This window comes from Canis lupus, chromosome 8 (assembly GCF_003254725.2).
Source record: "Canis lupus dingo isolate Sandy chromosome 8, ASM325472v2, whole genome shotgun sequence".
Taxonomy (NCBI): domain Eukaryota; kingdom Metazoa; phylum Chordata; class Mammalia; order Carnivora; family Canidae; genus Canis; species Canis lupus.
Genome location: NC_064250.1, coordinates 30170437 through 30184019, shown reverse-complemented (window position 1 = coordinate 30184019; position 13583 = coordinate 30170437). Strand labels below are relative to the sequence as shown.

General features: G+C 39.3%; 1 protein-coding gene and 1 pseudogene across 46 annotated transcripts in view; both read left to right on the top strand.

The window, feature by feature from the left end:
• The window catches only part of BMP4 (bone morphogenetic protein 4), a 348264-nt gene that overhangs the window by 241624 nt on the left and 93057 nt on the right, over positions 1–13583 (top strand). For 5 of the 46 annotated variants that reach the window (XR_007412340.1, XR_004818025.2, XR_004818022.2 and 2 more), the window contains one exon: positions 2281–2419. The exons of the other annotated variants lie outside the window; for them this stretch is intronic. The gene's annotated coding sequence lies outside the window, so the exon portion shown is untranslated. Of the gene's footprint in view, positions 1–2280; positions 2420–13583 lie in introns of those variants that run through there. 46 annotated transcript variants of the gene reach the window in all.
• On the top strand, positions 8184–9621 carry LOC112657552 (dnaJ homolog subfamily A member 1-like; annotated as a pseudogene).

The following is a 13583-nucleotide window of genomic DNA, read 5'->3' as shown; positions in this document are numbered from 1 at the left end:
CCAGCAGCTGGCCGCTTCTGTTGCTTGAGAGCAGAGAATGATGTGGCCCATTAATTGTAGTCTTTGCACTGAAGGGCATGTTACCTTGGCCAAATGGCCAATCTGGCTCTTGGAATTGCCAAATAAATTATTTTCAAAAATCTCAAAGTCAGCTTGGATGGTTTTCAAATAATCTGTGGTTTGGGGCCTACACTCCTCCCCCTCCCCATTGAAAAACTAAAAATGCATTCTTTCTGAGCTGTAACTTGATATATACATGATTTGAAGACAGCGGGGAGACACTCTAATCCCAAAGAGAGAGAGAGAGGTTTGGCCTGGATGCACAAAGAACTCACTCCCTCTGATTTAGGGCTGACCTTTGCTACATCATTCTCCCTGCCCTTAAGCTGTTTCTCCACCTGAAGGCTGAGGTGGGGAAGACTCCTGAGCAGATGCCTGCCGAACACTTTGTTATCAATGGAACCAAGAGGATCCATGCAAAGCGTAAATATCATAAAACGTGGCAAGAGAAATGTTTACACCAATCTGTGGTTTCTGATCAAAGCCAAAATTGCTGGGTTCTTGAATGAAAACTTCTGGCTGCACATGTGAGATTTGCAGCTGCCTTTGGCACCTATAAAATATGATTTGTGAGGTGCTGAACAATGTCCTGGGGGTCTCCAAAGGCTGCTCCTTTGGCACCAAGATCCTTTTCATTGAGTCATGCCAATATGTGGATAGGCCAGTTTGAGAACTTTGGCTGCATTTTGGGCTTGTTAACAGTGTAAAAGATTTGCCAGAGAAACCCCACATGCATTTTGCCCCCAAGCACCTTGCCCTTCATTTATAGACCCCTGGGAAAACCAAGCCCATCTGTTTCTCATTCATTTACACTTTACTCATCAAAATGTTGGTTTTGGTTGGATTCCTTTGTTTTCATTTCAAGAAACCTTTAAGAATGTGGAGTGAGGAAAAGATGGGTAATTGGCCAGAAGTGCTGATGACCCTCAGCGCTCTGTCCTGTTTCTAGCATTAGTTTTAGTTCTCTGTATGGTGACAAGCAGTATTTCCCCCATTTATCCCACTTACTAGTGTGCTTAAATTATTATTAAAAAAAAAAAAAAAAAAGGAAAAGGTGTATAAGTACAGTGTTTTGCCTCTGCTCTACCACCAGAGATTAGAAAACAATCTAGAATCTGAGGAGTTTTCATGAGGGGACACTCACAGTGTCTCAGATTTTGCCTTTTCTTTCTTTCTCTTGTTTTTAAAGAGTCAACTGCTTTTTCTTACATTCATGAAAGTGAATGAGTGGCTGGGAACTGGGAAAATGAGTCTTTTTTTTCTTTTCCTTTCTTTGTAAATACTCGTGAAATTGTGAATATTTGTGAGCTGCAAGAAAAATACATTCAGTCTATTTTCTGGTCTTGTTTTTTTTTTTTTAAATCTCTTAAAAAAATTCTTAAATCTCCTCAAAGCAGCTTTTTTTCTTAGTTCTTAGTCAAAATCAGTAGTTGTAGGCCTCTTAAGTGAGGCTAAATTCCTGCCTTGCTTACAGTTGTAAACTTGCTGATCTTTAGAAGTAGAAATAAAATTAGATTACATCCTGTCCCCACCACCAGAAAAAGGGTAGATAGTTCCCTCCCCAGTTCTTAGTTTACACATTCCTGAATAACAACCATAATCTAAATTGTGTAGGAACATGATGAGAAATATCTCAGTTAAAGGGGACATTACAGAGGATTATGTATTGTATGTATTATATAACCTTAATCAAGGTTCTTGGGTTAAGTTATCAAGTTTTAGTAGTGGTGAACCTCTGGTACTATTATGAAGTATCTCAATAACGTCTTATGAATTGGTGTTAATGCTGTGACAATCAGATGCAGTGTAATTTGGCAAATTCATTCCCTTTTTATGTAGTAATGGCTTTACTTTTTGTCATGTGTGCCAGATGGTAGGGGACCAATATAATCTGCAAAATTGAAGTAATTGGACAAAGGAGACCCAACTGCTATTATGGGACTTAAGAAGTTCTAGAATTACCACTGCAGATATGGCTTTCTGTTAAATACCATTCAAGTGGGTGACAGCCTAGGGCAAGCATTGAGAACCTGTGCTGTGAGAACAGGCTAAACCCCAGCTAAAATCTGAGATCTGCTACTTTGTACTAGCCACAACAAGTTACCGAGCCTCTCTCTTTCCTCATGGATATGGTAGGAATAATAATAGTGCCCAGTCCAGTGGTATGTTGGTAATAGCCAATTTCCGTGGTGTAAATACTCTCACTGTGGTTGGTTTCAGGTCGCCCGCTGGAGTTGGCCAAGGTCGGCACAATCAGTTACTCCTGAGCTGGTGCAAGCCATTGCCAGCACTCCACTGACAGTACCTTGGGGTGTTAGTTGGGGGTATTAAAATGAGATGCAGCATGCAAAGCGCTTAATATCCTGCTTGTATATGCTTTATTTCCTTCATTCTAAGATGGCATCAATTGTAAGAAAAACCATATTTAAAGATAGGTTTTAAGGAAAATTTTTATTGATTGTATATATCCTGTATCAGAAATGAAAAATTAACAGTTTGTGTTACGATTGAGGAAATAATGTTTACCCTGCAGAAGGCACTATGCTAAGCATTTGTCATAAGTGAGAAGCCTACACCACACATGCTTTTGGCTTATGGCTGTATCTGTTTGCTTATTAAATTAGAAGTACTCAACCAAATGCTAACACCCTGGGCCTTCTGGCTCTTTCATTGGAAGTCTTACCTGTAGAAAGTCTCTCTGTCATACCTTTTGTTAACCTACTAGGGCTACTATAATAAAATACCACAGTCTGGGTAGCTTAAGTAACAGACATTTATTTCTTACAGTTCTGGAGGCTGAAAGTCTAGATCAAAATATTAGTAGGTTTGGTCTCTCCTAAGGTCCTTCTCCTTGTCTTGCAGTTGGTGTCTTCCTGCTGTTTCCTCCTATGGCATTTTCTCTGAGCACCTGTATCCCTGGTATCTCTTTTTCTTCTTAGAAGGTTACTAATCCTATTCAGTTAAGGCCTCAACATATGAATTTAAGGGGATACAGTTTTGGTTCATTACACATGTCTTTAGGCTGTGTATTAATATTTTGGAGTTACCTTAACAAATGGCCACAAACTTGGAAGCTTAACAGAAATTTATTCCCTAGGCCAGAAGTCCAAAATTAAGATGTCCACAAGGCCATGTTTTTTTCTGAAGGCTTTAGGAGATGATTCTTTTCTTCTTTTCTTTTCTTTTCTTTTCTTTTCTTTTCTTTTCTTTTCTTTTCTTTTCTTTTCTTTTCTTTTCTTTTTTCTTTTCTTTTCTTTTCTTTCTTTTCTTTTCTTTTTCTTTTCTTTTCTTTCTTTTCTTTTCTTTTTTTTTTCTTTCTTTTCTTCTTTTTTATTTTTTTCTTGCCTCTTCTAGTTTCTAGTAGCTCCAGGCATTCTTTGGCTTATAGTGGCATTACTCCAATTTCTACCTTCATTTTCACATGGCCTTCTTTTCTTTTCATCTACGTCTTATAATAACAGGTGTCATTGGAGTTAGGGTCCACTCAGTTAATCCAGGATGATCTCATCTCAAGATTATTAACTCAATTGTATCTGTAAAGACCCTTTTCAAGTAAGGCCACATTCACAGGTTCCAAGTAGACACACCTTCTTTATTGGGGGAGGGGACACCATTCAACCCACTATAGGTTGATTAATTCATCCTGTCAAATGCATGAACAACATATTGATTTGTATCACAACTAGATATAGCAGTAGTATCCAGTAAAGAAACTATTTGAGAAATCTTGCTTTTTATGAGCTTTTCACAAGCCCGAACTAGCTGACACCAGCTGTGGGAGAAAGAGCTACCTGACCACCCAAAGGCATGGGACCTCCTTCTACAATGTAGAACACTGTAGAGTTTGGACTAAGCTACAGCTTAGCAACCTAGGGAACTCCATTTCCTAGCTCCTTTGAATTTTACTGTACTTATGTGACAATTTCTTAGGCCACCAGACTAAGGTAGTTAAGCATTCTATGTGCCTTGTCCACATTGCCTTTTGTGGCACCTTCACAAAGTTAAAGTAGACTGCACACTTGAGTCATCACCTGGGGAATAGGTGCTTAGGAGAGATGTCCATCAAGGAATATCCTTGTAAAAATTTGCATGAGTAAGAAATAAACTTGTACTATATTAAACCACTGAGATTTGGAATTGTTTGTTATAGCAGTTAGCTTATTTTAACACTCCGGGTGATACTACTCTATTTATGCATGATAAAGTGCATTTTATAATGAAATTGTACCATTGGTTTGTAAGATAGCTACCACATTATCTTCATATACTAGGAGTTAGTCACAAAGTAACATTGGCTAGAAAAAAGGTATTGCTGTCTGAAATCAATTCTGATCTGGAAATGCTATAAAGAAATGTTAAACATTCTATATAACTTACCCTAACTTTCCAAATTCATTTGTTTTCCCTTGGAAATAACCAAGAATTGGTAGTAATATTGAAAGATTATTTCATAGGGAAGAACACTATAATTTGGGGAGTGATTATGATACTGTGGAAAAGAACCTAGCTTTTAAGAGGCAGATGAGTTTGTGTTTATTTTTTTTTTATTTTTTTTTTTAATTTTTATTTATTTATGATAGTCACAGAGAGAGAAAGAGAGAGAGGCAGAGACATAGGCAGAGGGAGAAGCAGGCTCCATGCACCGGGAGCCCGACGTGGGATTCGATCCCGGGTCTCCAGGATCGCGCCCCGGGCCAAAGGCAGGCGCCAAACCGCTGCGCCACCCAGGGATCCCTGAGTTTGTGTTTAAATGCACAATATGCCACTTCTACTTCATGAATCAGGAAGATAATTTAATATTTCTATGCCTTACCTCTCCTTACTTATAAAGATGAGAAAATGACACCTACTTCACTCATAGTTACTGTATTAATTAGATAAAGTAATGAAGTATTTTATGTTTGTTTAGTACACGGCTCAATTAATGATTATGACCTTTTTTTTTTTTTTTTTGCTATTATTGCTCTCATTGTTATTGACTGTGGTCTGTGGTTTCTGAAAATATCTCAGAATACTTCTATTCCTCCACCACCTTCTGTTTTAGCTTGTTGCTTGCAACACCTAGATTGCCAGACATGATCATTTCCGCTAGTGTGTTGATTGAGTTTAAACCATCTAGATGTAGCTTGTCAAATTAGCCACCATCCATAAGTCTTAACACCCTCTAGAAAAAAATGGTCATCTATATGGTGTAGATGCCTAGTCATGTTCTGAAATGGATGGTGGTAGAGATCGACCAGTAAGACCTTCTAGGTTCTTCGAACATGGTATATTAGAACAGATAATAACATGAGAATCTGTTGAATTTCTAATTAGGTAATATTTTAGGTTTGACTTTATAATCTCTATTTTGACTTTAGTTGAAACCTTGAGACCAACGAGAAACCTGTATGGGTCCTGCTTGGTGGTTAAACGACTGTAAACTGCATGAGGACAGAGCCTGTGAATATTTTGTCTACTACTTTGTATCTCAAAGCCAACCAGTGTCTCACACATAGTAGGTGTTCAGTGAAAATCTGAAGAATGAGTAGGTAACCACTATGGAATATAGAACTGGACCAAAGGCTGCCAGAAGGAGTTCTTAGGACCTCTATAATATATGTTAGAGTCTAGATGGGACTGATATGACCCTGCCACATTAATTAATTGAAAAATACTCCTCCTAGCATGGCTTAATAACCCCTGAACTATGCAAAGCACATTTCCCCAGCATTATCTGTCATTGTTTTTCAACTCTATTTCATGGGAACTCACTCAGGTAAATACTGCTTCTCTGGCCACCAGAATTACTGAAATGGAGTCACTGGTTCTGTCTATATATTGTAGAGGAATGCAAATCCTAACATAGAGGTATCCCCTCTCTAGCAAAATGGTGAGTTAAATTCAACATCTGTTTCTTGAATATAGTTCAGGAAGGGGCAAGTGATATGCAGTAGGATATTAAAAAGGGAGACTTGCTATATAGAGTGCTGTTTTCTAGAGATTTTGAGGTGCTTATTTGTACTATGGCAATTTCAGGGAAGAGAGAGCATTTTTTTTAAGGTTAGGATTAAATAGGATAAGACATGTGAAGAAACAGTCCTGGGCCTGGCACAATATAATGCCCAAAGGGTGTTAGCTAGTTTTGTTTTATATTCTTATTAGAGATATTAATATCATCACTGTAGTGGATGCTGTGGTGCTCCTCCCAGATCTTCCCTTAAAGATGAAGACACTAATTCCTCCAGGTGCCAGCAGTGTTAACTGATGATAGCTCAGAGCTAAATCTGTCTCCAGAAGTTGCCCTTGGCTGAAAGGAACTTGTTATGGACTGAATTGTGTCTCCTCAAATTTAAATATTGAAACCTTACCCCCCCTCCCATAACCTCAGAATGTGATTGTATTTAGAGATAGGGCTGTAATAAGAGGTAGTGAAGTTAAAATCAGGCCATGAGGGTGGGCTCTAATGCACTCTGACTGGTGTTTTTATCAACAGAGATTAGAATATAGAGAGAGACAGCACAGGTGTGCATACACAGAGGACAGAAGAGTTGTGTGGGCCTGGATCCTGAGGGTGCTGTGTAGAGACAACAGGAGGGCAACCATATAGAAGCCAAGGAGAGGGGCCTCAGGAGAAAGCAACCCTACCAGCCCTTTGATATTAGACTTCTAGTTTCCAGAATATGGGAAAATAAATTTGTCCTGTTCAAGCCATCTATTCGGGTATTGTGTTGTAACAGTCCCAGCAAATTAATGCAGAGGCCTCACTTTAAGTTACACCCCAAATAGGGGCAGCCTGCATTCAATAACTGGTCAGTGAGGGGGACACAGTGTCCAGAACCCTAGCCTGAGTCTAGTACATCTCTCAAGGGCTATCCCAGCTCAGAGCACTCCTACAGTATTTGCTAAGGCTCTTGAGGTTCCAATTCTTTCTCTGTCCAATCCTCACTCCCCTTGAGGGATTGTCATTGAGAGTATTCTGTAGTAGACTTCTGCACCAAAGTCTATTACAATGTTGACACACTTGAGAATCTTGAAAATGGAGGTCCCCTTGAGCTCTCTGGGTCTGCAAAAGTGGCCTACCCTGTTCTATTAAGCTTAGAACCATCCCATTGCTTATAGCTGAGGCAGAGATCTCTGTCTGAAAAGATTTGTATCTGCCTCAGGATCTATTCCTCCCTCCACTGTAGGCTACTAGATTATAATTATGATTAGGTCACAGTCCAGTCCAGCCAGGAAAGTACTGGGCTTGCTAAGGAAGGCAACATCTGTAGGAACTCAATCGACATGTATTGATTAGTCCAGGAGCCAGGAGAGTTGCCTGGGTGTAGATCCTGAGGATGTTGGATCAAAGTGGTGGAAAGGAGGTGGGAGTAGAACAAAAAGTTGGAGGAGAGCTTATCAATATGAGAGTACTCATGATACAGGATTTAAAGCTCTGGCAAGGATTCTAGGAAATGGTGCTAACATGTTATTAGTTTAGCTCTTGGAAGCTTGGAGAATGATGGCCTCACTAAATGGAGTAGAAAAAAGAAATGATTAGTGGTTTGGAGTAGGGTTATTTTAGAATAGATATGTTACATAAAGCTGAAAACCCACCAGGAAACTGCGTTACATAAAATGGCCAAAAAAGCCCTCCATACACCAAAGTGAGATGTATTATGCTGGTGAAAGGATCCCAGCCATTGAGCTCAGTGGTAATTGTCCTTCATAGACAAGGTCTGACAGTAGAGTTGTCATTCCAGAATGGGGCTCACTAATAGCAGTGGGGAGCATAGAGCCCTTAGACAAATTGAGACCAGTGTGGTGGTACTTACCTGTCAGAAACAGGTGAGTACAATTTCATAACAATTGTCTGCCAAAGGAAACTGACCTATGGAAGACTAAGGAGATGATGAATAGACAAAGCATCACTTAGAGGTCACTGGGCAGTTAAAAAGTGTGTTGCTCAATGTACACAATTAAAACAAATAAAAGGTAGAGAATCAGAAAATTGAGGGTAGCCATCTCAATAAAAAGTCACAATCGTTTTTAAAGAAATGATGCTGAAGCAATTGAATAGCCGTAAGAAAATTAAAATGAGGGAACTTTCCAGAATGCTCCGTGAGACGTGGAGGAGCGGCAGCTGCCCAAGCTGCCCCCAGCAACGCGCTCCTTCCTGCTCCCCCACACCGGCCTCGGCCCTCTCACCGGCTGTAGAAAATGGTGAAAGAAACCACTTACTATGATGTTTTGGGGGTCAAACCCAGTGCCACCCAGGAGGAATTGAAAAAGGCTTACAGGAAACTGGCCTTGAAGTACCACCCTGATAAGAATCCAAATGAAGAAGAGAAGTTTAAACAGATTTCTCAAGCTTATGAAGTGCTCTCTGATGCAAAGAAAAGGGAATTATATGACAAAGGAGGAGAACAGGCAATTAAAGAAGGTGGAGTTGGTGGTGGTTTTGGCTCGCCCATGGACATCTTTGATATGTTTTTTGGAGGAGGAGGCAGGATGCAGAGAGAACAGAGAGGTAAAAATGTACATCAGCTCTCAGTAACCTTAGAAGATTTATATAATGGCACAACAAGAGAACTAGCTCTGCAAAAGAATTGATTTGCGATAAATGTGAAGGCCGAGGTGGTAAGAAAGGAGCAGTCGAATGTTGTCCCAATTGCCGAAGTACTGGAATGCAAATAAGAATTCATCAGATAGGACCTGGAATGGTTCAGCAAATTCAATCTGTGTGCATGGAGTGCCAGGGCGATGGGGAAGGGATCAGTCCTAAAAATAGATGTAAAAGCTGCAACGGAAGGAAGATAGTTCGAGAGAAGATTCTAGAAGTGCATATTGACAAAGGCATGAAAGATGGCCAGAAGATAACATTCCATGGTGAGGGAGACCAAGAACCAGGACTGGAACCAGGAGATATTATCATTGTTTTAGATCAGAAGGACCATGCAGTTTTTACTCGATGAGGAGAATATCTTTTCATGTGTATGGATATACAGCTGGTTGAAGCCCTGTGTGGCTTTCAAAAGCCAATATCTACTTTTGACAACCGAACCATCATCATCACCTCTCATCCAGGTCAGACTGCCAAGCATGGGGATATCAAGTGTGTGCTAAATGAAGGCATGCCAATTTATCGTAGACCATATAAGAAGGGTCACCTAATCATCGAATTTAAGGTATACTTCCCCGAGAATGGCTTTCTCTCTCCTGATAAACTTTCTTTGCTGGAAAAACTCCTACCTGAAAGGAAGGAAGTAGAAGAGACTGATGAAATGGACCAGGTAGAACTGGTGGACTTTGATCCCAATCAGGAAAGATGGCGCCATTACAATGGGGAAGCATATGAGGATGATGAACGTCATCCCAGGGGTGGTGTTCAGTGTCAGACCTCTTAATGGGGCCAATGAATAACACTGCTGCTGGCATTTTATATGCAGTAGTGGATGAGTGAAGGACTATAATCATAGCTCACTACTTGCTAGTGTTTTTGTTTTAATATTCAACTATAGTAGTGTTTTAAAAGTTAAATGAAGAATAAACTCAAATATAAAAGCTCAAAAAAAAAAAGAAAATTAAAATGAAACTTGGCCCCTATAACATGTACAAGAATTAACTTGAAATACATCTTAGACCTTTTATATTTATAAAAGCAAAAACTACCAAACTTCTAGACAAAAAAAAAAAAAAAAAAAAAAAAATAGAAGAAATCTGTGTGACCTTAAATCAGGCAAAGATTTTTCAGATAGAACACAAAAATCATGAATCACAAAATAAAAACATTGTTATTTACTTTATCAAATGAAAAGCTCTTGCTCTTCTAAAAAATACTGTTGAGAAAGTGTAAAGAAAGCTAGACTGGGAGAAAATATTTGCAAAACATGTATCTGATAAAGGATTTGTATCTAAAATATATAAAGTACTTTGACAAGTCAATAAGAAGACAAAAAATGCAGTGTAAAAAATGGACAAGAAATTTGTATAGACACTTGAGCAAAGAATGTATTTGAATGGCAAATTAGCAATAAAAATGTCCTTAACACCAGTAGTCTTTAGGAAAACAGATTAGAAGCATGATAATTAGCCAGGATACAGGGTTAAGATATTAAACGTTTAGAAAAGGTTAACCATATGAAGTCAGAGATGTGCTACACCTGAAACTGTCATGCAACTGCTGCAGGAAAAGTAAAATGATACAAACGTTTTGGAAAATAGTTTGCAGTTTCTTCAACAGTTAAACATGTACTAACTAAAAACTCAGTAATCCCATTGGTAAGTATTTACCAAATAGAAATAAAAACATCTCTCTGCAAATGATCATAGAAAGTATATTCATAATAACCCCAGATTGGAAACAACCCAAATGCCTATCAACCAGTGAATTGGTAAACATTTTGTGATATATCTATATACAGAACACTACTCTGCAATAAAAAAGGATGAGGCACTGATACATGCAACAACGTGGAATCATTATGTTAAGAGAGAGACACAAGATTACAATGTATGACATAATTCCATTTATATGACACTCTAGAAAAGGCAAAGCTATAGTAACAGAAAGCAGAGAAGTGTGGTTGCTAGGAGCTGGGAATAAGGAAGGGAGAATTGATTACAAGGAGCACAAGGGAACTTTTTGGGATAATAGAAATGTTCCATATTTTCATTGCGGTGACAGTTATATGGCTATCTACATTTATTACAATGCAATGAATTGGAATTGAAATGGATGAACTTTATTGTGTAAATTTTATCTCAAAATGATTAAAAATGCTATATTAAAAAATGTAAAATTTATAAAGTCATGCTTCTTATCCCAGTTTCCAGATCTGAGCTAGTGTGTAGATCTGAAATTCACAGCAGAAGGATATATGATAATGATTCCAACAGTCCTTCTCCAAAGAGATCTACAGCTATTTCTTTGAGTAACCATACAATGAGGAAAGGGCAGCATATGGACATTGAAAGACTGTTGAACACAGGATTCAAACTGAAATTGATAGCTGCAACCTGAAGGTCATCACTGTCTCTTTTATAGAGAGGTGACATAGGAAGACCAGGTGATCCTTGGGACCCTGGCCCACATTCGGTTCACAGTGGGTCCACTGGGACTTTGGACTCACCTGGTGCCATTTCCCTAACCCTTCAGTGCATAATTGGAGTGGAGATACATGGTAGTTGGCTGAACCCAATGTTGGTTGGCTGAACCCCATATTGGTTCCTTGACCTCTAGTAAGAACTGTTGCAGTGGGGGAAGACCAACTGGAAACCTCTGAAACCCCCACTCCCAGCCCTGGCAGTAAGTAAAAACACTATTGCATACCACAGGGAATGGTAGAGATTAGTGCCAGTCTTAAAGATCTAAAGGATGCAGGGGTCATGGTCTTTACATATCTTTGTTCTTTAGTTTTCCAGTCTAGCCCCTACAAAGCCAGACTGATCCTGGAAGATAAAGGTAAACTATCACAAGCTCAACCAAATAGTAGTCCTTATTATAGCTGCTGTACCAGATGTGGTATCTCTGCTAGAACAGATTAACATGGACTCAAGTACCTAGCATACAGCCACTATCTGGCAGATGGATTTGTTTCATCTTCATCAGGAAGGAGGATCAGAAGCGGTTTACATTCACATAGGATTAACAATAGTATACACTTTCAGTTTTGTCTCATGGTAACTGTCATAATATAGTCTGAAGAGACCTGGACTCTCTAGATATCCCATAGGACATTCCATGATATTGTTGACATTGTTAATCAAACTGGATGATTATGAAGTGGCAAATACATTGAAGCACTTGGTATGGCACATAGACTGTAAAGGGTAAGAGATAAACCTCATGAATATTCAGGAGCCTGGTGTATCAGTAGAGGTTTCAGGAATCCATTGATCTTGATAAATTGTTGCATTTTTCACCTCCTATGGCTAACAAGGAAGAAGAATGCTAGGTGGGCCTTTTATTTTCTGGATGTAGCATATTCCATGAATGGGAACATGGTGACATGAAAGGTTTCTAGTTTTGAGTAGGGCCCAGTGCAAGAAATGGACCCTGCCTATTTGGCCGCATGATTTGGTAGACCCTATGGTATTACCTGCAGTAAGGAGTGATGTGTGGAGTTTATGGCAAGTGCTAGTAGGAGAATCATAATGTAAATACCTAGGGTTCTGAAGCAATGTCATGCCTCTACCATGGAGAATTATATATTAATTGAAAATTAAGTCCTGGTATGCTTTGGATTTCTGGTAGAGATGGAGCACCTACTCATGGAACCTTGAAGGGCTAGCCAGAAGTGTCTACCATTACCTGTGTTGTGTCAGACCTACCAAGTCGTAAGTTAGGATATCCCAGCAGCAATCCACCATAAGATAAAAGTGGTACATCTGAGAGTGGGCATGAGCAGGATCATAGGACACAACAAGACTGCATGAGCAGATGGCCCAGACTCCTGAGTCATCCACTGCTGTTGTATAGTTTCTTCTCTCATCTTGCCCCTGTGGTCACAGACATAATCTCTTATGACCAGCTGACAAAGGAGGCAAAAGGCCAAGCTTGGTTGTGGATGTGAATAGATGAAGAGAAATTCTCTCAGTTAACAACACCTTTGGGCAGTGCAGCACATCATCTAATTTGTGTGGTAGGAAAAATGGCCAAAGGAAGAACATACACCAACATGTGGGTGGTTGCGAACTGCTTGGCAGATTGGTCAGGGGTCTGAATGAGAATAATTAGAATTTGGAGATAAGCAGATATGGGGAAGAGTAATGTGGATGGGCACATGCAAGTGAGCAACTATAAGGTTTGGTTTATCTAAGGGATATTATTCCTAATCTTTCATCCAGCTTATGGAGATACCAAGGTATGTGGGCTTCTTTCCATATTTTAATTGTTTTAATCAAGAGAAGGGAGGACAGATTTAATAGCTTATCCCTTTGTAACATATGTTAACTTCTGGTCCCCATCAATGCCCTTTACCTCTATATTTAAATAATTTCTAAATTTAAAAAGAATTGCCTGGAACCATATCACTGTTCCCCAGAAGGGACAATTGTGAGACATTAAAGAGTGGAGAGGACACACTCAGCCAGAGGCAGAGCCCTCGTTCCAATTAATGAACTTCTTGGAGGAGAGCATAAGTAATTGGTTTTGAGATTGTTTCCACTGCCTTTGAAGGGCAATTGAAGTGCTCATCAAGATGTGCCAAATGTTTATAGAGTGCCTCTTTGGATGAGTATCTGTTTTAAATAAGTGAATTTAAAGGGGCCTGTAACTCACTTAAATTACACCAAGATGGGAGACTGGAGACAGGATATAGCTTCCAGTTGAAATTCCTTGATCTCTGGTTTAGTCTTAATTTTATAGATAACAAAAGCCATCATTGGAAGAACTTTAACCAGTTGTGTTCAAATGGTATTCAGATGGGACACAGGCTGCAAGCTATCCCCAAACTGGTTGGTTCAGATCCATTTTCTTCTTAATGCAGTAACTTGCCATTTGTTGGTTCAGCGAACACATACAGTTTGTAGCTTGAAAAATTCTTGAGCTCCCGCCTGGA